Genomic DNA, 7,775 nt, shown 5'->3' on the forward strand with positions numbered 1-7,775 from the left:
TGAGAGCAGATGCCACAGGAGACAAATACTAATTCCACTTGGTTTTACCCTTTTCCGGGCAGTTTTGGTGTCTGCACCCGTGCAGCACTGGCTTATTTTAAGAGAGGCGTCGCCAGCACATCGGGTTCGGGTTTTACAGCCAATATTTCTTGCAAATGTGGGATATTCCCCAGGAAACTCTTGTTGCTGATGCTACGGTGGGAGGGCCGGCACGGAGGGGAGCGGCGCCGCGCCAGGCACCGCACCAACACAAGCGCTGCCAGCGCTGACCGTGCAGGGAGCCGGGAAGGGCGGCACCAAGGGGGGGTTGCTTGCTGTGAGCCATGGGGTGGGTACGGGGGGGGTCCCAGCCACAGCCCAGCCGCGGGAGCCTCCTCCACGCCAAGAGGGAGGCAGCAGGGGCAGCCAGTGCGTGCTCAGCTCGCTGTTGACAGAAGCCTGTTTAGGAAATGCAGATTATCTCCCGTGCCACTACAACAGGCTGTCAAGTCGCTGGCACCCCAGAAGATCAAACGGCAGTCCAGCGGCAGAGCAAACAGAGGGTGGGAAGGGCTGCTCGCCCAGGTGATGGCCAAACAGGAAAGGGTTAATGGTTATCCCTGCTCTTGGCATATCTGGCAGCGGACGAGCGTGTGATGCCCAGTGTGGTGAGCTGGCTAATGCTGAGACAGTGCCACGGCACCAGCACCCTCCCCACAGCACGTATGGGGCAAGTAGGGGACACTGCAGGAGATGTCACAGTGCCTGGGCTGCTCTGTGGGGTCTCCCGGAGACCCAGAGGAGTTCCCTACACCACAGAACACTGGGGACTGAAAAACACTTGTGCTGCATCCTCTGCTGTTGGATCAGTTGGGTCAGCTGGAGCTGGGGGTCTCAAGTGAACCCAGGGACTCCCCTTTGGGGTATCTCTCGTGCCCCCTGTCCGATGGGAAAAATGAGCCCTTCCAACACTAGCCACGGCATCACAGCCTGGAGAGCTTCTGCTTCAATTGGAGGCAAAATCCATCCCCCAAAGCTCTGCAGGGGACCCCATAGGTAGGTGCCATAGGATCCCATGCAGCAGGACACTCGTGTTGTTGACCTTCCAGGGCTAAGTCCCTGAGAACAAAAAGCGGATCTGACTGGGTTTTACTCTCTGTCCTCTCCTCTACGTGGGGCTGGCCTGCCTGGAGAAGGGTCCAGGAGCCCCCAGACCTGCCCATAACCCCCCAAAGCCCCCTTTCCCTCCTGAAAAGAGGAACTGAAAATGAAATTAAAGCATAATTCAATCCGGAGCGGGTCCAGAGTAAAGTCATCTGCTCTTATCGTGTGCTGGCAGGCTCTTCCCGCTCTGCAACAAACACAATGTTATCAGGGCACAGAGGGCAGATTCGTTTGCACCGACCGATGGAGCTGCTGTGTCCGCCCTGCCTGCCCAGGCCTGGGGAGCACTGGGATGCACAACCGAGGTTTGGGGCTGCCGGAGGCTCTGGAACACAGGCAGAGCCCTGGCAGTACCAGCAGGGAGCTCGGCCCTAGGATAGGGTGCTCTGGCCAGGGACCACATCCAGTGCCTCCATCCAGGCTCATTCCAGCCAGGGAAGCTAGGTCAGGTCTTTCCCAATGAATGCCACTGTGGAGTAAACAATACTGAGGGACAGGGGTTAATGGTGATGTCTTTGCCTACAGGAACATACATGGCCCCATCTCCCATAGAGAGACTCCCCGCACCACGGCACCCCGCAGACGCAACACGCGCTCCCGGCCCCACTGCGCCGCCTGGACCGCATCCTGCTTTGATCTCTGCCTGTTGCCTGGCTGTGCCCTGGCGGCTGCGGGTCCAGCGCAGCCCTCGCCGTCCTTCTTTATATACCCCTGTTATTTTTAACTCTGCCTACGCAAATCCCGAATCCGGAATGAGCAGCGGCCGGGGGCCAAGGGGAAATGGACATGGTGCAAATTTCCTGCCCTTTTTACCTCTCTTCCTCTATAACATACAGCAACGTTTTTCCTCCACCGCTTAACTTTCACTGGTTCAGAAAAACTGAAAGCACTGGGCTCTGCACAGAGCCATGGAGTCCAGCACTGTGATGGATGGGGTATCCCCCAGCTTGGAGGGGACATCACACCCAGCACGGTGCCAAGAGATGTCCCAGCCTGTAACACACCACAGCCTCCACTGGCAGCACAGCATGCTTGGGATGTCCAGGCAGTCCTCGTGGCAGTGGCCTCATGTGTGAACGGGTGCACTCACGTGCCTGTCCAGAGCCACATCCTGCCCCATGGCCCAGTGATATTCCACAGCTCTATCCACAGGAACTGGGTCTGGACCATGGCTGTGCATGCATTCACTTTGGCTGCCATCAGTATCCACGTTGGAGAAGATCTGTGCCACCCCAGCAACTCCAGGAGTAAAAGGAGGAATTGTTTTTTTCTGGTTCCTTGTGGTCTGCAGGGGAGGCCAGGGGGAGTGCAGGATATTTTTCCCACTAATTCTGATTTATCTTTACAAAAACAGCCCAAAACACAGTGCCAGCAGGTTACACAGCGAGTTTCACAGTAAGCATCGTAGTATGGCTGCGTAGCACAGGGGATGTGCACATTAAAGCCCTTTTCTTGTGCATTGGGAATTAACAGCTGTACATCATGTATGAGCAATTCAACTGCAAAAGTTTCAACTAATCCAAGTAAAATCCACCACTCTTTTCCAAGCAGCCTCCATCCCTCCGTCCTGGTCATACTCTAAGGTATTCAGCCTCCAATGAACTCACACTCTTAATGAGTGGGGAAAACCTCCCTTGCCCTGCACAGAGGCAGGGAAAGTGCTGGTCAGCCCTGCTCCATGCCATTTACCAGCCCAGAGAAAGCCCGGCTGGCCCCGGAGGCTGGGCACTGCTGTGGCCATGGTACGCGTGGCACTGCCGCCCCAGCACAGGAATGACTGCCTTATGGGAGCTGTGGTGTGGGGCTGAGCAAATGAGCTGTGCCATGAGTCACTGGCATCCATGGGGACACAGCCCTGGTGTGAGGCAGAGGGGGACAGTGCAGGGGACAGCAGGACACACAGGGAGCTGGGAAGCTGTCCTGCTCTGTGTGGAGGTTGTTTTCCAGCACATCTGATTTTGTTATTCCTCCCATGCAGCCCGCAGCCATCTCACAGGTGTAAATCACACACTGCAGAGCATTGCACAGAATAGCTGCCCTGCTGCCATCCGGTGCCCCCAGGACATGCACTGCACCAAGGCCATCTATTCCAGCATGGGACACCAGCCCTGGATCACAGCATCCACACATGGATGCCAAGGTGCAGTTGCCCACATGCAGCCCGTGGAAGTGCGTCCTCCCACCTGCAACACACACAGACACTTCTGGCAGCAGCCGTCTCGCAGAGGGAGCAAATCCCTTTGTGCCATCATTACATAAAGCTGCTTCATTCTGCTCCAGGAAGTGGCATTTAATTACCCTGGTAGTAAATAGGTTTGCAACATATTACAAAAGGCTGTATTTTTTTTTCCCCCAGCCCTGCTCATACTCTGTGCTGGTGAGCTCATCCCTTGGGAATACTGGCTCCAAAATAGATTTGCTCCCTTGTTGGAAATAATCAAATGGGAATCCAAGCTGGCCGAGCCCAAGCCCAATTCCTCCCTTTGTTCTGGGGCTCTGGCAGTGAAGGGGTTCGGAGTGGGGCGACAGGAACTCGCCTTCTCTTTAATTGACCTCCGATGATGAAACAATCAACCAAACGATTTGGAAATGTGCATCCAGTGAGATCATCGGGAAAACTTCTCCGGGAAGGAGCCTGGGGAAAGGAAGGTGGTGGTAATCCACCTGTTCAGCTGCCTCGGCAGGCCTCCCTGTGTGGCACGGCTTGGCACAGCACCCACGGCCACCCAGCGCCCCTTGGGACACCTTGCTGTTGTTTCATGCCTGCAACTGCCTTCCCAGGGCAAATACTGGGGAAGGGGGAGTGGGACCTGCCCCAGGTGAGCTGAGCAAAGACAGAGGGTAAATGGCACCACTTCCCATCCACCACCGTGCCAGTGGTAGGGTCACATTGTCAGCAAGTCCATCCCAGATGCCTCTTGGTCCCAAAGACAAGAGGGTGTCTGGAGCACCTGCTCCCATGGGACACCCATCTCTGTTTCCAGCCCCAGCTGCTGGCTGCCCATTTATCCAATGCCAGCAGCAAGTGGTTCCTGTCTCTGTCCCTACCATCCCAGCCCCACTGTGTGTGCTGTCACCCCAATGGGCATCTCTAGGACGTGCTATTCCAGGGTGCTGCAGAGGGATAACCCTCTCATCCCCATCAGGGCTGTCTCCATGGGAATTTCCACCCCTGGCACCCCTTCTCCAGCCTTTCTTAGCCCAGCAGGAGGGCAGCCACCCGGGAAGTGCTGGCATGGCTCCCTAGCCCTGGCTGTGCCACCGGGGCTGCCCCGGCTTCCCCAACCGTGGTGAGAGGAGGCTCCGGCTTGGCATGCGGCTAGGACTAATTTTGGCCCAAAGGGTTTCCCTCCCGCCAGCATGGGTTTGAAGACAATCTTAGCCCGAGTCTTCCTTCCTCAGCTGCCAGCGACCCGGAGCCGGGCTGGTGTGTTTGTGTTGTGTGTGCATGTGTGTGTATCTCCAAACCACAACAAACTTTTCATATTCGTTTTCTTTCTTTCCCTCATTTTTTTTTCTTTCCCTTTCCCCTCCGAGCCCTTGGCTGTGGTATTTAAATAGTAGGTGTGGTCCCGGCGCTGCGTGCCAAAACCAACACCAGCTCCGGAGCAGATAACCCTGCGAGCAAACGCAGCAGCGAAACCACGCCGGGCTGCCGGGATCACTGCGCCAGCCCTGGCAGCGCTGCCCGCTATGGTCATGGCATGGCCCTGTGGGCAAGAGGGCACAACGTGGCTGCTTGGGCCACGAAGGCTTGGCTGGAGCAGCTCTGTGCAGCTGGGAGCTGTTTGGGATCGACCCAGATGGCCTTAATTTTGTTTTTTTTATATATAAATCAAGGCAAAACATTTGGCTTAATCGTGTGTTTTTACCTTATAAATGATAAAAAGGATTTTTTAAATTAAAAATGCTACTTTTCTCGCCCAAAAAAGTAGAGTGTGAGCAAGTGGGAGGAGAATTCCCTCCAGTGTTTTAAGAGGAACTTGTAAAGAAACTTTCTTACGCCTTGGTGTTTTTCTCATCCAAGCCAAAAGCCCTGAACTATGGTGAACGTCATGTACTTCAGCATGAGTCACTCGGAGAGAACCGGCTGCTTCGCCTACTCTGGCTGTGCTGGCAGTACTGGTGTGCACCACGGACAGTGGAGACAGTGGGTATGGAGGGAATCTCTGAGTGCTCTTTGTCCAAGGACAGACAGAGACAAATCTGGACAGGCAAGAGAGGGTTAAAGAAAGATCACTGCAGAGCCAGAGCCTGAATCCTGCCTCTTGCTGGGGATACAGATGTTCTGGGGATGGACAGGGCTTGCCTTTGAGCAGCCATAAAGATTTGAAGCTTTGTGGCACAAGCATAACCCTCGGGAAGCTCCCAGACTCATTGCGGGTGAATGTACACACACGTGTGAGTGCTGCAGGTGCCACAGTCAGTCGAGTCAGAGCCGCAGCATCCCGGCTCCAGCAGAGCCTGTGCTTGGCTGCCAGTGTTCCCCAGGGCAGCACCTACATCCGAAAAGACAGAGGAAGATCTTTATCACAGCCTTCAATGCCCGAGCTTTCTGCAGGGCTGTCAGGGCAGCAGGTGCCTCGGAGAGCAGGTTCTCACAATGTTTTGATCCTGACAGGTCCCAGTTGCTATTCGCTAGCAGTGGGATAGCAAGGCAGTGCTCCAGGGGAGGGATTAGGGGGAAGCCTGAGATTTCCCAGCCTCAGCATGCACACATTCTCTCCTCCTCACTCCCTGGATGGCTCTGGTGCGGCAACCCCCGTTTGCTCCTGCCCTTGATGCCCTGCAGGAAGCAAGCAGGAGGCACACTGCCATCCCGCAAGTGTGGTCCCAAACACCACCCTGGGGATGGAGGGGCTCAAAACAGAGACCACCACCCTTGGACGAACGGTCCCTTGGACCCCAGCTGCTGGGGTTGATGCCAGGAGATGAGGATGCTCCTCTCCATCTGCTCCAGAGCACTGTGCTGCTGGAGCTGGAGCCCAGCACCCTGCCCAGAGGACGTGTCCCCTGACCAGACAGTGCTGGGGATTGCCAGGGGCTGTTTGTCCGTGTGCTGGTGCACGGCCATGGCCGGGCGTGCGGCAGGAGCAGCAGCACACCCCTCCCTGCCTCCCAGCCCTACAGCGGCTGCGGTGCTGGAGCGGAGCCGGCCGGGCGTGCGGCGCATCGCCAGCAGCGCAAGGTGCACAGCGGGGCCGGGATCCACCCAGCCCGTGGCAGAGTAGGAGGGTCCTTGGCACTCGAGGTGCTGTTTTAACATCCAGAGCCGAGCCGGATCGCTGCCCGACCTCGGCGTGTGTTCAGGCTAAAGGCAAACAGCCCCGAGCCCAAACCCAACCTCTAACGGCCTCCATTTTCCTCGGCTCGATCTTCCCTGCCGCGATTCCCATGTGCCAGCGATCCCAAGTGCCATAGAGGGTCTCGGCGCAGCCGCTGTGTTCTGTAGTTCTCCGGGGACCACTTAGCTGCACTGGCGTGTGTCCCAGCGCGGAAAGGAAAATAAGGTTCGGATGTCACCTCCCCAGTCAGGAGAGGAAAAATCTTTCCAACAAAACACGCATTTAGTCCCTCACCGAGCACAGTCAGTGTTGGAGCCCCCAGCCCCTCAGATTCCTGGACAAACAGGGAATTTTCCACCTACATCAAAGCAAAGCCATGTGGTTTTGCAGGATGGATGCAGAGGCTGTGTCCCGTGCACCTGCCTGCCTGACTCCTTGTTTTGGAAAGTGGTGGTGACCATGAGGCACTGCACAGGACCCTGATGTCCCCTGTTCCCCACCATGTCAGTTCAGTCCCTCCTGCTTCACCTGGCACCCTACACACTGTGAGGTCCAGGCAATCATCAGCCCTGAGAAAGTCCCATGCCCCCCTATATCTATCTCCCACCCAGAGATGTGGAAAGAAAGAGGCCTGACTGAACTCATGGCTCATATTAGGGTTAGTGGGCTGCTGGAGGGTGGGGGTGTCCAGGCCATTGCTGAGCCCACACCACGTGGTAAGGAGAGTTGAGGGGGTTGGAGAGGGGATCTCCAGGGGTAAGACCACCCTGGCTCCACCGCTGCACTCCATGCATGGCCCCACATCCCTCATTCTGCTCTGGGGCTGGAGCTGCTAGATGGTAGGCAGAGTTTCTATGGGGCTGCAGTGAGGCTCTCCATGGAGCTGGGCAGCAATGTGAGGCTGTTGTTTTGGCTGCTTCTCAGGAGGAGGGGACCCAGGCCCACATCCCAGGCACTCCGCACACCAAGCCCTTTGAGGACCCTGCTCTCACAGGCTTATAGCCCAGGAGTGGGGGATAGGGAGCCATGGGGCAGCTCCCCAGCACACCCCTCCCCAAGGGAAGGGCTGGAGCAGCTTAGGGGATGGGGATGTGGGGTGCCACAAAGTGCCCTGGGGCCAATAGAGCAGTACCAGGATGGTGGTGGGAGCAGGAGCATAAGTCTTCTTTGCTGCCTTGGGGTGTTGGGGGCTGCCACATCTCAGTGGGACTGAGTGCTTGGGTGGATTTAGGGAGTCAGGATGATCCTGAGTGTCTCAAATATGGTGAGTCTGCTCCAGCTCACCTGGTACAAATGGGGCCTACAGTGGGCACAGGGGCTGGGGGGATATCAAGGAGGCTCCGGCCA

Source organism: Melopsittacus undulatus, chromosome 6, assembly GCF_012275295.1.
Source record: "Melopsittacus undulatus isolate bMelUnd1 chromosome 6, bMelUnd1.mat.Z, whole genome shotgun sequence".
NCBI lineage: Eukaryota > Metazoa > Chordata > Aves > Psittaciformes > Psittaculidae > Melopsittacus > Melopsittacus undulatus.